This window comes from Pan troglodytes, chromosome X, assembly GCF_028858775.2.
Source record: "Pan troglodytes isolate AG18354 chromosome X, NHGRI_mPanTro3-v2.0_pri, whole genome shotgun sequence".
NCBI lineage: Eukaryota > Metazoa > Chordata > Mammalia > Primates > Hominidae > Pan > Pan troglodytes.
This window is the reverse complement of record NC_072421.2, coordinates 27063822-27085102: the sequence shown is the minus strand read 5'-3', so window position 1 is coordinate 27085102 and position 21281 is coordinate 27063822. Positions and strand designations below refer to the sequence as shown.

At 40.4% G+C, this 21281-nt stretch overlaps 2 pseudogenes; both read right to left on the bottom strand.

Annotated features, from left to right (window-relative positions):
* Positions 1-4110: 4110 nt before the first annotated feature.
* Positions 4111-7848, bottom strand: LOC107970944 (formin-2-like; annotated as a pseudogene).
* Positions 7849-9425: 1577 nt separating this feature from the next.
* LOC134809299 (uncharacterized) lies at positions 9426-10480 on the bottom strand (annotated as a pseudogene).
* Positions 10481-21281: the final 10801 nt, after the last annotated feature.

The following is a 21281-nucleotide window of genomic DNA, read 5'->3' as shown; positions in this document are numbered from 1 at the left end:
CTCTTGACATAGTATGATGAGAATGATACTTTACCTCTGTGGTCTTCCTCCCAAAACCCCTAACTCCAGTCTAATTAGGAGAAACACATCAGACAAAACCAAATTGAGAGAAATTTTACAAAATACCTGATCAATACTCCTCAAAACTGTCAAAGTTCAGCAAAAGCATGGGAAGTCTGAGAAACTATCACAGGGTAGAGGAGCCTAAGGACTACATGATGACTAAATGTAATGATAACTTGAATGGGAACCTGGGACCTAAAAAGAACATCAGCTAAAAACCAAGGTAATCTGAATAAAGTATGGACTTCGGTTAATAACAGTGTATCAATACTAATGCTAACAAATATATCACACTAATGTAAGTTAATAATAGATGAAACTTAGTATGGAGTACATGAGAACTCTCTGGATGTCCTTACAACATTTTTGTAAATCTAAAATTATTCTAAACAAAATTATATTATTGTTGAGTATGAATATTTCATGTAGTTAGTGTGGATGGAACATATTAATAATTGTGTGATTATTCTTACCTTGTTTAGAATGGATTACATTTGGGAAATTTTGTTGTACTTAAAAAGGTGGTGATCATAGCTCAGGTGCATATTTTGCAAATATGACAGGCATGGTGTTATATTAACAGGTTTTATGATCAAAATATAAATTGAAAAAACTCAGTGACTGATGAGGAAGGTGGAAAATATTTTTCCCCTTCCTGGCAGGATTTTGATTTATTTTAGATAGGAGAGGTAACCAGAGGATAGTATGATGATGGAAGTTGATCCATTAGAAAAGGGAAAAGCAATGAAGCATAAGAGAAGGAAACATCTTCAGAAAAATACCATGGAATAAGAAAGGAGATGGAATCTAGTGTGCAAATAGAGAAATTGGCTTAGATAGAAGTACCACAGACAGTTCAATCATAGTCAAAATGGGGAGAAAAGAATGACCAATTTAGTGGTACTGGGCCAGTGTGAAATTGTTTTCTGACTTTTTTTTATTTTTCAGTGAGATAAACAAAATCTTTAACTGAAATTGAGCAGCAGAGAGGATATAGGGAGGCTCAAAAGGGAGAAGGAAAGTTGTAAACTAATACAGGCAACCTAAATTGCCCTGCTCCAATTGTGGTGTTGACAGCTAAAAGGCAAGTTTAGGAGCTGTATTCAAATATCCATTCCCCAAAACCATACTGGATAAATCAAGATGGATTTATTTGTTTAATTTCTAATAAAGATTAGCAGGAAAGCTTTTCTCATTGTTGTTACTCAAGGGCCCAAGTTAAAGAGAGATCCTTCTGAAGTGTTTTAGTGATCACCAAGGCAGGGGATGAGCTGAGCTCATGTGTCTCATACTGACAAACATCATCATGGCCCACTCTCATTAACCAGAGCTACTCATATAGTTATATTTGTCTTTAAAAAGTTGGGAAGAATAATTTTTACATGGGGCTCAGAAGAGAAATGTCCAGATTCCAGCAATCATTTGCAATATATGCCACAAGGGCCATCTGATATTAATTTAAAGAAGATTTAAGTGGAAAATCCAGAGGAATATTACTTCAGAGTAAGAAGATTCTGTAGTTATTAACTTGCTAAAGTGCCTTTATTCAGATATTTTCAAGAGTAAGAGTAGACAAGCAATGATTCCTCCAATACTAATAGATTTGATTTTGAAATAAATATTCATTTTGGAAAAGAGAAGTGATGTGACAGTCATGAATCTTGTTCCTCACAACAGAGCTATCAAGTCGGTATGTCCATCTAAATAAAAGAAGAGCTGATGAGATATGTATAAAATAGCCATTCATTTAACAAATATTTATTGACAACTCTGTGGCAGTAGGAACAGAACTAAGATTTGAACACAGGGACATCTAACACTACATCCAGAGCAGTTTCCTCTATAACATGTAATTTTCCTTATTAGCAAAGACTAGCCGATTTTACGTTCTATGTAGACTAGGGTAAAGAACATAGGGCATCAGTTTTGTTTTGCAATAAACTATTTATACTACCTTAATAAAGACCTATTCCTGCCTCTGTGCTTCCTTTCCTATAAATTGAAGGGAAAGAACTAATGATGTTTAGAAGGGCAGTGTATCTGATACATGGGCTGTGGGAATGAATAGAACTAGATTCAAGCTGTTGCCTCAGTACATCCCAGCAAGTAATTGACTCTCTATTCCATCTGTATAAACATTCTGGGTGTTAGTCTTTCTGTCTCTCTACATAAAATTTAAATGAGATAGTTTGTATAAAGGCACTTAGTATAACCTCACATTCTTTCAAATATCCATTTATTATCTATTTTGTGGCAGCACTATTCTAGGCAGTTACAACAGAGTAGTGAATAATACATACAAAAATGCTTACTTTCATGTAACATAAAAACACAAGGAAAAACTGCAAAATCTTTCCTTTCTTTTTCTCCAGATAGTATTGCTTTTGCTTCCAAAACTCTGCTTATATTATCTTTCCTTTCCTTTCTCCAAACCCTTTCTATTCTTTTATTAGTATGGAATGATGGGCATGGTCCACATTTTTGTTAACATATAAAGATAAAATAAGACTTTATAACTTTATAATCTACCTGTGGTATGGAAAAGGGCTGATCCATTTTAAGACTGCATTTTGTAACCAAGCAGCTGAGAAAATCTGAGAGTGCCACAACATAATAATAAAAACTTTCATCAAAAGATGGCTATTTTAAAACATTTAAAAACATTTACTGGACCTATGCCTATATCTGTGGCATCATCTTTGCTGAAGCACTTGAAATTAAATTGTAGATATGATGACAGATCATAAATAATTTATCCTGTATCTCCTAAAATTAAGGACATCCTACTACATAACCCCAGAGTACTATCACACCCAAGAATTTTAACAATGATACAATTGTAGTCAACACAGAGTCCATATTCAAATTTCCTCAAATGCTCTTTTACAAATCTTTGTTTCTACCCCAATATCCAATTGAGGATCACTTATTGCATTTGATGATCATATCTCCTTAGCTTCCATTAATCTAAAAAATTCCCATCTCTCTTTTAGTCTTTCATCATGGGGATATGTTAAAGAGTCCAGGTCAATTGTCTTGTAGAATAGCTCACATTCTTATTTATCTAAATGTTTCCTTGTGATTATATTCATGTTAAAGATCATTTTATAAGAATCCTACAAATATAATGTGCGTACTTTTCATTATAGTGTATCAGAAAGCATGTAATGCCAGTTTGTCTCATTATTGTTATGCTAAGTTTGAAGACTGGATTAAGATGGTGTTTTCTAGCTCTCTTTATTAGAGATAATTTTCTCATTGTAATTAATAAGCAACTTGTGCCTTCATACTATGAGAATATATTACTATCTTGGCCTCCTACTACACTTCACCTAATGGTTTTAGCATCTGTTGATGATTCTTGCCTAAATCAATAATTGTATTAGTGGTTGCAAAGGACATTGGTGATTTTCCAATTGTATTGTTACATCTAAGTTGATTAGATAGCATGTTTCTGCAATGAAGAACTTTCCTTTTTCTTATTTTGTTTTGAGTATTACTGTGGACTTAGGAATCCATTTTTTTTCTTAATTTTGAATCACCTAGCACATGTTTATTGAATAGAATCACATAATAAACTTTTAATAATTCAGTAAATGGTCGTTCGGTATTCACCTAGGCATTTTGCTTTGCTCCCTGCTCTCTGGTCAATGGCAAGATGTTTCTTTCTGGCCCTGTCATAGAGACAAGGTTTGATTTCTGGCTCCATCCACAGAGTATGCTGGTGGTTTTTTTTTTTTTTTTTTTTTTTTTGAGACAGAGTCTTGCTCTGTAGCCCAGGCTGAAGTGCAGTGGTGCAATCTTGGCTCACTGCAACCTCCGCCTCCTGGGTTCAAGTGATTCTCCTGCCTCAGCCTCCTGAGTAGCTGGGACTACAGGTGCATGCCACCATGCCCGGCTAATTTTTTTGTATTTTCAGTAGAGACGGGGTTTCACCGTGTTATCCAGGATGGTCTCGATCTCCTGACCTAGCGATCCACCCGCCTCGGCCTCCCAAAGTGTTGGGAATTACAGGCATGAGCCACCGCCCCTGGCCCGCTGGTGCTTTTAGCATTGTTTAGCTGTCAACTTTGAGATGGTATCAGAGATAGGTTTCTTTCTCTCCTTTACAGCAGTTTTAGAAAACAATTCCTCAAATTCATGACAATCTATAGGTGGCTCTTCAATTTTTTTCCCAAATAAGTGAAGCACTGGAGTCTCTTTTACTATGTAGTTGAATTCTTGTCTAGTAAAGAGACTTCACTGGTCGACAAGGCTCTATGGGCTGCTTCCTACTCCCTTTGTCCTGATTCATCCCTAATTCAAACAAGCCATTTGTCAATGGAGGAGGAAGAAACCCACACACCTGTGGTGTTAGTAAAATGCTCCTCCCAACTTGTGGGAGGAGTGGAAGGCCTGATGGAAGAAGCAGAGTGGGTGGGGGGATTCCTCTCTCAGGTGGAATGGGAGCGGGAGCTGGAGCAGGTGGAATCCCCATACCTGGCAAGGGAGGAGGTGGGGGAATCCCAGCACCAGGTAGAGGGGGCAGAGGAGGTATTCCCACTTCAGGTAGAGGGGGTGGAGGGGGTATTCCCACTCCAGGTAGAGGGGGTAGAGGGGGTGGAGGATGTATTCCCACTCTGGGTAGAGGGGGCGGAGGAGGTATTCCTGCTCCAGGAAGTTGGGGTGGAGGAGGTATTCCTGCTTCAGGTAGAGGGGGTGGAAGGGGTATTCCCACTCTGGGTACAGGGGGCAGAGAGGGTATTCCAGCTCCGGGAAGAAGGGGAGGAGGCGGTATGCCCATTCTGGGGAGTGGGGGCGGGGAGGTATTCCCACTCTGGGTAGAGGGGGCAGAGGAGGTATTCCCATTCTGGGTAGAGGAGGGGGAGGGGGTGGCAGCATTTCTGTACCTAGCGGAGGAGGAGGTAGGGGAATGGCTGTACTGGGCAGAGTACGCACTGTCATGCCAGGGAGAAGGGAAGGTGGGGGAGGCACTATGCGCAGGCCAGGCATGGAGCTGGAAGACTCTGTGCAAGGCAGAGGTGGTGGGGATGGGTTGTTACAGCTGTTCTCAAAGGTAGAGAAAACAGAGTGTTCGTGGCTGGTGTGAAACTCAGTAGAGAGAGAAGTATGGGGCAGCTGTGACCCAGGCTGTCCTTGACCATCAGACCACAGAAGGGATGGGGGTGGTGGAGGCTGTGAGATGCTCTGCGTGGGCTGATGGCTGTCGAGCTGGACTGATATTTGCTTTGGAGACATAGTCAATGAAATCTCTGAACAAAATTTTGTCTGAGGTCCACTTTCAGCCCCAGGGGGGGCATGGAGGACCCCCCAGCAGTGCATCCCCAGGAGGCAGTGTCAGTACCCCGACCTATTCTGTCCAGGAAGCCTGTATCGATTTTGCCTCTAAAAAATGGATAGGGGCGAAGAAGGGGCCCTGCAGTGGTAGTGTCCTCCAGAGGGGAACTCTCTTGGCCAGCCAAAGGGTCAGTGGGTCGGTCCAGGAGTCCTTGGTAGAAGTTGTTAGTTGAGCTCATTTGGGGTTCCATTTGTAAGACCATCTGTAGCTCGATGGCATCGATCCTGGAGGAGACAAATTTGACAAGGAGGTTAAAAGAGCCCCAAGGCAAGTAATAGCAAGATGGCTGTCACGGGACCTAGAAAGGGGAGAAGCCATGTCGCCCAACTCCAGAGGTTGGTATAAGAGTTTGAATGGCATTGTCTGATTTCAGAAGCCTTTTCCTGTAAACGCCGGGCAGCGTCTCATACTATGCCTGACTGGTTAGTGTAAAAACAACACTCTTTCTCTAAGAAGGTGCAGAGTTCTCCTTTCTCAGCAGTGAGGAGGTCTAGGCCTTGGCGGTTTTGGACAGTCACTGCTGCCAAAGAGTCTATTTGGAACTGTAGACTAAGGATAGATTTTGTTATTTCTTGCAGCTTGAGCTTTGAGGGGCACTGATAGGGTCTGATTTCCACAAGATTAGAAGTTAGGATAATACATATTACACTGTTAACTTTTAGCAAACTTTACTTTTATTGAAAATCTTGTAAGTTTGGGATTTCGATTATTCTTTGCTATTAATAAGACCTAGTTCAGTCCATATTAACTTAAAAATGGTATAGATGGCTCTTTCCTGATTCTGTAAGTACTTTAAGGTTTGGGTGAGTGCAAACAGCTCTCACGTTTGAGCAGACCAATTATTAGGCAATTTTCCTAACTCTGCTTCTACAAGAGTTTCCTTGTCACTTACTGAATACCCATTGTGTCTTTTTCCCTTAATCTCCTGGGAGGAACCATCTATCATCCTGTCCTGAAGGGAGTTCCTCCTAGGTCTGGTTGGACCTTTGTATGGTAATTAATTAAGATTTAGATCCCCTGTTAGGAATCCTGCTGGGTTAAGGATTTTTGATAGGAAGGCTATGGGTTGTCAGTGGCCTCAGTGCTTTCGGGCTACCCCCTTGTTTACACTAACAATAAGGTGGCATTGGCGTGTTCTAGGTCACAGAGAAGACCTTCAATTATCAATTATAGGTTTTAAATTTACCCTGGCTTTTAAAGGAATAGGGTACACTTTTTTCTTTACTACTTCTCTCTCTCTCTTTCTTTGACTTTCTGTCTCTCTCTTTCTTTCTCTTTGACTTTGTCTCTTTCTCTCTGACTCCCTCTTTGTCTCTCTGTCTCTTCCTCTCTCTTTCCTTCTCTCTTTCACTTTCTGTCTTTCCCCTCTCTCTCTTTTCTTTGACTTTCTGCTGGTCTTTCCCTGCCTCTGCCAGCCACTTATGCTGCTGTTCTCCCTTCTCCTTCCCCTTTGGCTTTGGCTTCGGCAGTGTAAGACTGCCACCTCCTTGGGTTTTTGCACTGCGTGCAATAACTCTATGATTTCCTTATGGTATTTAATGGGGGTTCCCCCAGAGGTAAGGAACTCCCTTTCTTTCCATATTGCAGCATGGGGATTTAGGATTAGATAAGCATACGTGCTATCTGTATACACATTTATTCTTTTTCCCTTTCCCAGTTCTAAGGCTCAGGTCAGTGCCACTAGTTCTGCTAACTGGGCGCTGGTCTCTAGGGTAAGAGGCTTACTTTCAAGTACTGTTATATCACTAACTATGGCATAACCTGCCCGTCATATACTATTCTCCACAAATGAACTTCCATCGGTATATAGGTTAAGGTCAGGGTTAGCTAAGGGGACTTCTAAGAGATCCTCTCAGGCGGCATAAGTCTGGACTATAATGTGTTGGCAGTCATGCTCGATTGGTTCCCCATCCTCTGGGAGAAAAGTGGCAGGGTTGAGGGACGCACACATGCGTATTTGAAGCACTGGTCGCTCAAGGAGTAGCACCTGGTATCTAAGCAGGCGGTTGCCTGATAGCCATAAACTTCCTTTGGCACCTAGTATGCCATTTACATCATGAGTAGTCCAGACAGTGAGATCCTTTCCTTGTATTATTTTGATAGCCTCTGACACTAAGACGGCCACTGCCGCAACTACCCGTAAACAGTGAAGCCAGCCTTTTTCTACTGTGTCAGTTTCCTTACTTAGGTATGCCACTGGTTGTGGGGTTGTCCCACGAGTCTGAGTAAGGACTCCAAGAGCTATTCCTGCTCTCTCTGCGAGGTATAAAGAGAAGTTTTGTCCTGTGGGAAGGCTTAAGGCTGGAGCTTATACTGGGGCCTGCTTTAAAGTTTTGGAGGCTGTTTCTGCCTCTGTTTCCCATTCCACTAGATGAGTATTTGCCCTCTGGGTCCCCTTGATTAGAGTATAGAGGGGCCTGGCTATCTCGCTGTATCTGGGGATCCATAGTTGGCAAAAGCTGTTGATTCCAAGGAACCCCTGCAACTGTTTTAATGTCTTAGGGCAAGGATAAGCCAGTATAGGCTGTATTCACTCCTTGCTGAGGGCCCTGGTTCCTCTGGCTAAGATTAGGCCTAGATATTTGACTTGTTGTAGGCAGAGCTGGGCCTTTGATTTAGATGCCTTGTACCCTTGATTAGCTAGAAAGTTTAAGAGATCTAGAGTAGCCTGCTGGCATGAGGCTTCTGCACTGGTAGCCAAAAGTAACTTCATATACTGAAGGACTAGAGTGCCTGGATTTGAGAAGTGGCCTAGATCTTGGGCCAGTGCCTGACCAAACAGATGAGGGCTATCCTTGAACCCTTGGGGCAAGATCGTCCATTAAGTTAGGACATGTGGTCTGTGGGATTCTTGAAGGCAAAGAGAAACTGGGAGTCAGAGTGCAGGGGAATACAGAAGAAGGCATCCTTGAGGTCCAGAACAGTGAGCCATTTTGCTTCTTCTAGTATTTGAGAGAGCAGGGTATAGGGGTTGGGTACAACTGGATATAAAGGAATTACTACCTCGTTGATGAGTCTAAGATCTTGCACTAGTCTCCACTGACCATTTGGTTTTTGTACTCCTAGAATTGGGGTGTTACAGGGACTGCTGCATTTTCTTACTAAGCCTTGAGCTTTTAAATGTCTAACAATATCCTGTAATCCTTTATGAGCTTCAGGCATTAAGGGATATTGCCTTTGATAAGGAAAAGTGGTGGGGTCTTTTAGCTTGATTTGGACTGGGCAGGCATTTTTTGCCCTTCCAAATTGTCCTTCCAGTGCCCAGACTTCAGGGTTGATTCCCTCCTCAAGTAGGGAAAAACAAATGGGTAACTTGTTCCCCATATTCATATAGATAATAGCTCCAGCTTTGGCTAATATGTCCCTCTCTAATAAGGGTGTGGGACTTTCAGGCGTAACAAGGAAGGTATTTGAAAAGAGCAAAGTTTCCCAATTACAACTAAGGAGGTGGGAGAAATACCTGGTTACAGGCTGTCCCAGGATTCCTCAGATCGTAACGGACCTTGAGGACAGCTGTCCGGGACAGGAGATTAACACTGAGAAAGCCATGCCAGTGTCCAGGAGGAAGTCAATTTCCTGGCCCTCAATGGTTAAACATACCTGGAGCTCAGTGAGGGTGATGGCATGAGCTGGCACTTGCCCCAGGCACCCTCAGTCCTGTTGTTGGATCATCTGGTTGGGGGCTTCTGCCCAGAGAACCTTTGTCCTCTGGGGCAGTGCACCTTCCAGTGATTGCCTCAGAATAGTGGACATGGGTGAGGGGGCAGCTTGTTTCTCATTGGACGATCTTTTTTAAAGTGTCCTTGCAAACCACACAGATAACAAGCCCTACTGGGTGATTGGCCTGTTCCATTTTCTATCCTCTCTGAACCACCAAGGTTTGTTTGTCTGAGGGCGAGGACTAAGGCTGCAACTTTCCCTGATCTCACTTTTCCTTTTTGGCTTGTTCCTCTTGGTCCCTATTATAGAACACCGAGGTTGCCAGGTTTAATAATGCCTCCAGATTTTGTTCCAGGCCCAGGGCTCATTTTTGGAGCTTTCTCCTGATATCTGTGGCTGATTGGGTAATAAACTTATCTTTTAGGATCAATTGACCCTCGAGGGAGTCGGGCAACAGGGGAGTATATTTTGTTAAGGCCTCCCGTAGCCACTCGAGGAAGGCAGAAGGATTTTCTTCCTTTCCCTGAGTTATGGTGGACATCAGTGAATAATTCATGGGCTTTTTCCTTAATTCTCCTCAGCCCTTCTAGAACACAGTTCAACAGATGTTCATGACTCCAGTTCCCATGATCTGAGTCGAGATACCAGTGGGGATCCATACTGGGAACAGCTTGCTGACCAGTAGGGAATTTGTCCCTTTCTTCAGCTGTCATTCTGTCATATACTTGACTAAGATACCAGGCATCTCCAAACTCTCGGGCTGCAGCTAAAGCTGCATTCTTTTCATTAAAGGCCAGGGTTTGATCTAACAATAGCATGACATCTCTCCAAGTGAGGTTGAAGGTTTGCCGTAGACCCTGTAGGACATCTGTTACCTATCAGGATCATCTGAAAACTTTCCCAGGTCTACCTTGATCTGCTTTAAATCAGAGAGGGAGAATGGGACATGTACCCGGGTTGGGCCAAATTCCCCTCCCCCTACAGCTTGAAGGGGAACACTAACCAATAGCCAGGGGGTTTTTGTGGTCCTTTGGAGATTTCTTTGCTTGTTTCCTTCTGGGCAGGGGAGATTAGAGGAGGCTTATTATTAATAGGAAGGGGAGCTGTAGGAAGGCTAGGATATGGAGGTAAGCTGAGAGGTCCTCTTGTGGGATGTAGTTTGCAAGCTTTGCATAGTTGTGGATTCTCCTTCAATGAAAAGAAAGCTTGGACATAAGATATTTCACTCCATTTGCCTTCCCTCTTACAGAAAAGGTCAAGCTGCAAGATAGTATTGTAATTTATACTTCCCTCAAGTGGCCATTTTTCCCCATCAGAGAGAGAATATTGGGGACAGGCCATAGTGCAGAAAAAAATAAGCCGCTTCTTTTTCAGGGTTTGTGGGTCAAATTTGTCCCAATGGCTTAGGATGTATCTCAAGGGTGAGCCTGTTGCTGCCTGAGTGTTTCCCATGTGAAAGAAAAAACTGCCCATGGTTTTGGTTTGTCCCCCCACCCCCTGCCCAAGAACCCGCAACAGTCCCTGGACCCTTCTGATTGGAATAGTTGCACTCACTGACACAGCAGCAGATCCCCCTCTTGCCCAAGAACCCACAAAGGTCCCTGGACCCTTCTGATTGGAATAGTTGCACTCACTGACACAGCAGCAGATCCCCCTCTTGCCCAAGAACCCACAACGGTCCCTGGACCCTGCTGATCAGAATAGTTGTGCTCACCGAAGCAGCAGCAGAAACTCTAGTTTTCCTCTTAGACCACAAAGAGGACTGAGGAAGGTCGAATTTAGTGGCCCTTACCAATGCATTCTCAAAAACCTGCACCCTCACCTTTCCACTTAGACCACAAAGAGGACCGAGAAAAATTGGATTTAGTGGCCCTTACCGACACATTCTCGAAAACCTGTTAGAGTCCTAAGCCTTTTTTTTCCTGTTAGTATTGTGACCTTACCCTTGTCCTCCAAAGGTGATATGCTCCAAAAATTGAGTGGAGGGCCATACCCTGAGGGAGGGAAGGGATTTCTAGGGTTGGAAGAGTGACGCCTTTTGTCCTCACTTCTCATCATGTGGATAGGAAGGATATCATTTCTCAGGCTCCCCATACCCTAGCTTCGGGAATAGCCTTTGTTAGGCCTGCTTGTCTGAGGAGGGATCCTAAAATTCCAGATAGTCTCCCCACCAGTGGGGCTTTGGGCAACAATTACATCTGTCTGATTGGTGAGCCCAGGTGCCTAAAGAAGGGAACAGAGTCCTGAAGTTTATACTAGAAATCATTCTTATAGGAGAAACTAGAAAAGCACCAGAGACAGGTAGTGGTTTTTAGAAGCAGGACTGGCCTCGGAGAAGAGAGGCGAGAGGAAGTTTGTCTGGTAGGCATTAGGACCCAGGAGGCAAGGGTCAGGATAGATAGGATAGATGGGTGAGTCTCGCTTGAGTGACATGACTTTGACAGTTCTGCTCATGGCTGCAGGGTCAACCAGCTTTTTGTTGGGACCCCGGAGCTGAATGGCTTTCTTCTCTGTTGATCCTCGGCTCAGCCCAGAAGTACAGGAAAAGTGGAAACTGGTTCCAGGCAAACCAACACTCCAAACCCTGAAGAGTTGGAGGTTGTTAGAGAGCCCTTTCCCAGAAAGCCTGACACCCGTGTCTTTAGTCTGGCGGCCATGCTAGTCACTTTTAACTGGCCAACAGGTGCCCCGTGTTTAGCCCCCGAATTCTATGGAAAAATAGGACAGAAAGGTAAGCAAAAGGGGTCCAGTGGTAATCGCTGCTTGGTGATAGTCCCTTCCTGGTCGCCAAGATGTGTCCGGATTTGGTTCCTTCTGGTGGGTTCTTGGTCTTGCTAACTTCAGTAGTGGAGCCGCGGACTTTCGCGGTGAGTGTTACAGCTCTTAAAGGTGGCACAGACCCAAAGAGTGAGCAACAGCAAGATTTATTGTGAAGAGCAAAAGAACAAAGCTTCAACAGTGTGGAAGGGTACCGGAGCAGGTTGCCACTGCTGGCTGGGTTGGCCAGCTTTTATTCCATTATTTATCCCTGCCCATGTCCTGCTGATCAGTCCATTTTACAGAGTGCTGATTGGTCCATTTTACAGAGCACTGCTTGGTCCATTTTACAGTGTGCTGATTGGTCCATTTTACAAACTTCTAGCTAGCCACAGAGCGCTGATTGGTGCGTTTTCACAGAGCACTGATTGGCGCATTTTACAAACCTCTAGATAGCCACAGAGCGCTGATTGGTGTGTTTTACAGTCCTAGCTACAGAGTGCTGATTGGTGCATTTTACAATCCTCTTGTAAGACAGAAAAGTTCTTCAAGTCCCCACCCAACCCAGAAGTCCAGCTGGCTGCACCTCTCAGGCTGATGTCTTGTTTCATCAATAATCATTTTACTTCTGTGTACAGAAGAGACTAACCAGTTTCCATCCACATTATTTGTTGACTATGTCTGATGGATGGCTGACCTCAAATTTTCTTTTGTGGTTCATCGTATCTACAAGCATCCATGATCTTTGTATCTTGATATAAGCTTCTGTACAAAGTTTTGTTCAAAACATCAAACGAAGCTGCACTCGTCTGGACATTCTGATTACATGGTTCCCTGAAGCAATCACTAAAAGAAAGGAGAAGAGCCATGGCAATGATCCCTGAGCAAAACTTCTCTGCTTCTTCTGGAGGCCCCTTCTCCTGCTGCTGAATAGCTTCTCCAACAGTGTTTGCCCTCAAACTCATGGGCTCAAGCCATCTTCCTGCCTCAGCCTCCCAAGTAGCTAGAGCTTCTGGCACGCACCACCTCACTTAGCTCCCTTTTGGATTTAATTGGTAAACCAATTTTGGATTTAAATTTGGATCCAAAAGGTAAACCCTTTGAATGTAATTGCAGATGGTTCTTGAAGGAAGCAGTTAGTAACCCGACATGCCACCATTTTGACTCAGAAATGTCCGTGACTGACATTCACAGTCCCAATCATGGTGATGGGGAGGGGACAGAGAATGAAGAGACAAAGAGGCAGGCAAAGGCACCAACCCACATGAAGTGAAGATTGCTGGCCAGCCAAAAAAAAAGAGTCACTCAGAAAAGGGATAAAAATTCACATTTTTCTCAGATGCTCCTCAGAAATATAACTCTAGCATAGGTCTGAACTTAAGGACCTTTTTAAAAAAATTGTTTATTTACCTTAAAAAAAAGGCAAGAGAGGCATAATAAGAAGACACTGGCTGAGGATCCTCAGGAATTCTTTTTTATATTCAATATAATATAAACCATTACCATTATTATTCTTTCTGATGTTCAAATTGTCCCAGTTTGACCAGTGGGAGCTCTGTCAAGGCAACTCTTGTCCCCCTTTGGTGTGTCCTAATATGAGTATTTTAAATGTTAATGTAAAACATTATTTATTGAAACATTATAACAGATTTTATTATTCCAGCAGAAAAAAGTCTGTTCCTTTGATATTGCCAATGAAAACTTAGAAATAATAAATGTAATCATCTTTCTCCGTTTAATTCAACAAAATGAGTAGTGTAAAAAAATGATTTAGTCACTTCATGCATGATGAACTATTAACAACAAACCAAACATCAAACACCTGTGTCTCAGCTGTTCTCAGCTGCATCTGTGTCATTGGTGGTCATTCTGAAAAAAACTGCAACTTTCTAATGAGAGTTAATTATAAAGAGGAAAATTTTCACGGAGCTCTCAGGAAGGTTACTAATGTTCTTGAATGGTGTGTGATGGGTAACGATGATTTATCATTCTACATAGTTGCTGATAAAGCAATACTCAGTAAAGTCTTAACAATTTGTTATCCTTGATGTACAGTATATTATTATTATTTTTTAGTTGGCCATATCATTCATAGCTGAGAAACAGGACACAGCATCTATCAGGCAGAAAGCTTATTTAAAATTGCTACTGCATGCAGTAGTGTATATTTAATCTTTGATTTTCTGTGACTACTGAAGTTAGCTATTTCACCATTTCTGTGTTGAGCGTAAATGCTAGTCTTTTTGAGTGTTTGTTTCCTGGTATTTTGTATAATTATTTAAAATTAATGTTTACCCCTTGGTCTTAGCTACATAAAATTATTTTGTCATCTGAGTATGACTTTCACAAGGAAACACATGATTTTCTTAGTTCCAGCTCCATATGTAGCACTAATAGATATTCAGTAAATATTTGTATAAGGAAACAGATGACGAATTTAAGAAAGGGAAGAAGATGGAACAGTGTGTGATAGTGTCTAATAAAGATGTACCTTATGTTCTTGGCTGACCTTTACTGGTAGCCAAGCCTCAATCCTTCATTCCTTTGTTGCAAAACCTTACCCTAGGTAAGCTAAAATAGGTAATCAAACAGATGTGGTGGGAGATGTAGAAAAGCCATACAAGACTTTCGTTCAAGGTAAAAGGGAAGGAGTCAAGGTAAAGGCTAAGTGAGAAATAACTCTATTGTGAGCATCTAACTTAAAGAGTACCATAGTCATACATATTAAGTATACCAATTCAAAATTAGGGGTTCGCTGTGGTGAAACAGCATTTACAAAATCTGAAGTTCTGAAGCCAGAGATATTTTTCATGAACACTGCTGTCTTGATTTGGTTTTCTTCCTTTGGCTGAAGATGTATCCCTGCTGAGTCTGAATTTGGTGTAGAAATCCAGAAAGCCTAGAGTTTATAGTCGTTCTCCTGGACATAATCACTTGGATTATCAGAGTAAGTTCTTCCAAAACAATGAGGAAACCCTTTATATAAAAATATTAAAAAGCACTTTGACAGAATTAGGCCTTTTCTCAACCTCAGTAAGGCCATAATTATCCAGACATTATCCCAGATGCTCCTGTAGGGAAGGAGAAAAGAAAGCTTATGCTACTGTTGCTGCTGTCAATCTAGGTTGCTGACTTGTTCTTGTTAAAAAAAAAAAAAATTAGGAGCTCACATCATGTTTCTTCCTTACCTGTAATCCTACGAGTGGTTTCTTGATAAGGATCCAATTTAATTTAGGAGCAATATCCACTCATAGCTATTGTATCTTATTGACTGAAATTATTTCATAGCACTCATCATTACCTGAATGATTAATTATAAACAATGTACATTCATTTGATAATTTAATGATTGGTCTCATCTTCCATTAGAATACAGGTTCCATGAAGGCAAGAACTTTGTCTTGTATACGATTGTGTCACCAACCCCAGGAAATTTAGCCTGGTGTGAAGTAGATGGTTATTGTTGAATGAAACACTGCTATTTACCTGATTTATGGGCTAAAAAGCATATGGACTCTGTCCTGTTCTTTACTCCATCCATTTACCTGAAGCAGAGTACAACATTCTCCTCGCGGAAAAAGGCAACAAAGATTTATTTGGGGCATCCTTATGGGGATGAATGATGAATTGGGGGTAAAGTGAGATATTTGCCATGGTAACTGAATTCCCTGTCTTTATTCTGAGCATCTTACCTCTTGCTCTACATTCTTAACCTCAAACTTCAATTTTTTAAATGAACTGAAATATACCAGTTTTGGCTTCCCTTCTCTATTATTCTTCATTGTTATTTTGCTCTTCTGTGTATATGTGGGAGAGGAAAAAGCATTGGATTTCCACTTTGCAGCACTCAACATTTGCTTGGATCAAGAGATGGCTTACTCCATGTGAAATGCAAGTCATTTTTATAGGCCAATTGAAGAAACATTTTTTTCTGCTGAGTATCCTGCTGAAAGATTTGTATAGAATTCAGTTTATTTCCATTATTACAGCCCTCAACCTATTCATAATTGGATATCTTCTATAGTCCTGTTATTTCTAACTAGCAGGTAATTCATCCTAGCAATTTAGTCAGCAATAGTAGATATGGCTCTAAGATGTGAACCACAGAGAAAGATAATTCAAATTGTAAAAGAGAGAAAACCCCCTTTAGAAGTTCCATCCTCCAAAGTAAGAGATGAAAATGCTTCCAGACTTTAAACTCTGGATTTTCTCCAATAAATTAATCAAGCTCTTCTGATTTCCAACACTGCCTCACTTAGGATTACACCTAGTTATGTATTTACCCAACTTGAGTTTCATAAATAACTACCTGTGCCTTTGTAAAAATTCCTAATATAAGAATTCCAAAGAAATGGATCTAAACACGAGTGTTAGGGCTTTTGATAGAAGGGAACCTGAAGTGAAAAGTGAGCACAAGATTGCATTTCATAATCTAGCAAAAGGAAAAAGTAAAGGCACAAGAAAGAGTACTAAATAGGAAAAGAAAATCTTCATAATGTCCTTGATGATGTTACTATTATAAATAATTTCAACATCCAAAGCCCTTCATTATCTTAAAATCAAATTATGATGATAATTTTTCAGTAATGTACTCATTGTTCTGGCTATACATCGAATCATGCTTAATATGCATATTTATGCTTACGTGCATTTGCTAACAATGTTCCGTCTACCTGGAATTCTTTTCTCTGTCTCCTTTCTCCATCTAGTAAAATCATCTTAATATCTTCAGCTTATATAAAGTATATGGTATCGTCTCATGTATAGATATGAAAACAAAAGTTAATAAAGTTTAATTTGATTTAATTTACCAATTTAATAGCAATTGGCACCAATTTAATAGCAATTGGCACTAAGTCTACACTGGCATAAAATAAAATGTTTGACTTAAACGTATTTCTGGATAGAGAAGCTATGGTCAAGGAAATGTGAATTATAATTTATTTATGGATCCCTCTTTCACTTAACTTTGCTCTACGTCAGATTTTGTGGTGAACATTAAAAGAATGATGAGGACACTGGTGATTATCTCTCCTATTTAACAATAGGAAAAATTATCAGCTCTTGGGGCTTAGAAAAGCTCATTCCAGAAGTCATACTCTGAGCCCTATGTAGCCTGTCTGGAATCCTCTGTTTTGCCTTTAGCTTATCAACCAGCTAACCCACCTACCTATATTATTCTCTGCTCTTTTTCCATTGTCCTGTTTTATCTGTCAAATAGCTAACAAAAATCAGAATAAATTGTGCCCAGGAATGCGCCACAACTCAAGCATGCCCAAGAATTTCACGTAGTCCAGATCTCCTGGGGAAAATATCCAAATAAAAGCAAATTGACAACCATGCAAGATAATGACAATAGTAATGATACTAACAACAACAATGACAAACAATAAAAAATGCTGTTTTGATTACTGTAGCCTTGTAGTATAGTTTGAAGTCAGGGAGCGTGATGCCTCCAGCTTTGTTCTTTTGGCTTAGGATTGACTTGGCAATGTGAGCTCTTTTTTGGTTCCATATGAACTTTAAAGTAGTTTTTTCCAATTCTATAAAGAAAGTCATTTGGTAGCTTGATGGGGATGGCATTGAATCTATAAATTACCTTGGGCAGTATGGCCATTTTCACGATATTGATTCTTCCTACCCATGAGCATGGAATGTTCTTCCATTTGTTTGTATCCTCTTTTATTTCATTGAGCGGTGGTTTGTAGTTCTCCTTGAAGAGGTCCTTCACGTCCCTTCTAAGTTGGATTCCTAGGTATTTTATTCTCTTTGAAGCAATTGTGAGTGGGAGTACACTCATGATTTGGCTGTCTGTTTGTCTGTTATTGGTGTATAAGAATACTTGTGATTTTTGTACATTGATTTTGTATCCTGAGACTTTGCTAAAGTTGCTTATCAGCTTGAGATTTTGGGCTGAGACAATGAGGTTTTCTAGATACACAATCATGTCATCTGCAAACAGGGACAATATGACTTCCTCTTTTCCTAATTGAATACCCTTTATTTCCTTCTCCTGCCTAATTGCCCTGGCCGGAATTTCCAACACTAGTTGAATAGGAGTGGTGAGAGAGGGCATCCCTGTCTTGTGCCAGTTTTCAAAGGGAATGCTTCCAGTTTTTGCCCATTCAGTATGATATTGGCTGTGGGTTTGACATAGATAGCTCTTATTATTTTGAGATACGTCCCATCAATACCTAATTTATTGAGAGTTTTTAGCATGAAGGTTGTTGAATTTTGTCAAAGGCCTTTTCTGCATCTATTGAGATAACCATGTGGTTTTTGTCTTTGGTTCTGTTTATATGCTGGATTACATTTATTGATTTGTGTATATTGAACCAGCTTTGCATCCCAGGGATGAAGCCCACTTGATCATGGTGGATAAGCTTTTTGATGTGCTGCTGGATTTGGTTTGCCACTATTTTATTGAGGAGTTTTGCATCAATGTTCATCAAGGATATTGGTCTAAAATTCTCTTTTTTGGTTGTGTCTCTGCCTGGCTTTGGTATCAGGATGATGCTGGCCTCATAAAATGAGTTAGGGAGGATTCCCTCTTTTTCTATTGATTGGAATAGTTTCAGAAGGAATGGTACCAGTTCCTCCTTGTACCTCTGGTAGAATTCGGCTGTGAATCCATCTGGTCCTGGACTCTTTTTGGTTGGTAAGCTATTGATTATTGCCACAATTTCAAAGCCTGTTATTGGTCTATTCAGAGAGTCAACTTCTTCCTGGTTTAGTCTTGGGAGGGTGTATGTAACCAAAACAGCACGGTACTGGTACCAAAACAGAGATATAGATCAATGGAACAGAACAGAGCCCTCAGAAATAACGCCGCATATCTACAACTATCTGATCTTTGACAAACCTGAGAAAAACAAGAAATGGGGAAAGGATTCCCTATTTAATAAATGGTGCTGGGAAAACTGGCTAGCCATATGTAGAAAGCTGAAACTGGATCCCTTCCTTACACCTTATACAAAAATTAGTTCAAGATGGATTAAAGACTTAAACGTTAGACCTAAAACCATAAAAACCCTAGAAGAAAACCTAGGCATTACCATTCAGGACATAGGCATGGGAAAGGACTTCATGACTAAAACACCAAAAGCAATGGCAACCAAAGCCAAAATTGAAAAATGGGATCTAATTAAACTAAAGAGCTTCTGCACAGCAAAAGAAACTACCATCAGAGTGAACAGGCAACCTACAAAATGGGAGAAAATTTTCACAACCTACTCATCTGACAAAGAGCTAATATCCAGAATCTACAATGAACTCAAACAAATTTACAAGAGAAAAACAAACAACCCCATCAAAAAGTGGGCAAAGGACATGAACAGACACTTCTCAAAAGAAGACATTTATGCAACCAAAAAACACATGAAAAAATGCTCACCATCACTGGCCATCAGAGAAATGCAAATCAAAACTACAATGAGATACCATCTCACACCAGTTAGAATGGCAATCATTAAAAAGTCAGGAAACAACAGGTGCTGGAGAGGATGTGGAGAAATAGGAACACTTTTACACTGTTGGTGGGACTGTAAACTAGTTTAACCCTTGTGGAAGTCAGTGTGGCGATTCCTCAGGGATCTAGAACTAGAAATACCATTTGACCCAGCCATCCCATTACTGGGTATATACCCAAAGGACTATAAATCATGCTGCTATAAAGACACATGCACACGTATGTTTATTGCAGCACTATTCACAATAGCAAAGACTTGGAACCAACCCAAATGTCCAACAACAATAGACTGGATTAAGAAAATGTGGCACATATACACCATGGAATACTATGCAGCCATAAAAAATGATGATTTCATGTCCTTTTTAGGGACATGGATGAAATTGGAAATCATCATTGTCAGTAAACTATCGCAAGAACAAAAAAACAAACACCGCATATTCTCACTCATAGGTGGGAATTGAACAATGAGAACACATGGACACAGCAAGGGGAACATCACACTCTGGAGACTGTTGTGGGGTGGTGGCAGGGGGGAGGGATAGCTTTAGGGGATATACCTAATGCTAAATGACGAGTTAATGGGTGCAGCACACCAGCATGGCACATGTAGACATATGTAACTAACCTGCACATTGTGCACATGTACCCTAAAACTTAAAGTATAATAATAATAAAATAAAAAAAGAAGAAAAAAACAATAAAAAATACTAAAGTGTAGGCAGAACATGTTTTCCCTAGTTATAATGTTTTCATTCTTCCCATTTCTATTTGTTCTTGAAGAAAACTATCTTTGAGTTCTATTTGTACATTTTGGGGATAACATCTTTTCTTAACATGATGAACCAAGCATAATTAGAAAAAGTAAAACCCACATAATGACTTCAAAATAAAGAAGAGAAATTAGAGCTTGTCATTTTAAGCAATGACTTTATTTTTAAGCACAAATGGCAGTGTATAAATAAATAATAGTTATGACAAGATGAAACAGTGAGTTTAAACAAAGATGGGCACACCACCCAAATAGAGTTTCATCGAGGAAAAATGTAGCTGTAGCTAAATTAATCAACATTTACCTTATTTATTCTAAAGCAATCTTGTGTTCTGTTTTTTTCCATCTAGAGCTAGATTTATGCTTTTGTTTCCTATTGACAAAGATTGACTAAATATTGCCCAAGTGTAATTTTCCTGTAGCATTAATTATAAATGTCTTGCTGGAATAATGTGAAAGCAGAAACTCATTTGGAAAGCTGATCATCTAGACTGCATACTAATAAATTTAAACCAACAGATGAGAAACTCACCCCTTTCTCACAAATAAAAATGTCTTTCTTGGTTCAACTGAGTTCACATATCACAAATCCACAGTCTAGCATTTAATTTCCATAATACATTAATATGATTAATATGTATTAAATGCATTTAAACTCTGTTACAAACCATGCTAGGCCCTAGAATACATCACATCCACATCAAAACTGTTAAACAAATTGTGATTCTATAATTCAGATAAGATACTCATCTGCTTGATGTACAGTATTTAATTAAATCTTAAGTAGAAAAAAGAAGATGGAGAGGATAGACACATACATATGCTCACATATGTATGAGTGCAAGTAAAACTGGGGAAAACTGAAGATCATTGTATTACTGCCAGTTTTCTGGTTGTGATATTCTGTGATTGCTTGCAAGACGTTACTTACCATTGGGGGAAACTGGGTGAAGGATGCACAGGCTCTTTCTGTATTTTTTCTTACAACTACATGTGACTGTAAAATTGTCTCAAAATAAAAAGTTTACTGAAAATATGTGAGAAAAAATATCTTGTATTTGGCAGAGAGAAAAAGGGAGCTTTGGGAAATGGGAGTTAAAGAGGATCAAAATAGAAGGACTTAAAATCACTGACATATTAGGGCTGCATTCAAATGTCAAGAATGCTTATTCAAAGTAGATAGTTTAGAAGGTCCTATAAAATTTTATTTGACTCCGGCATGA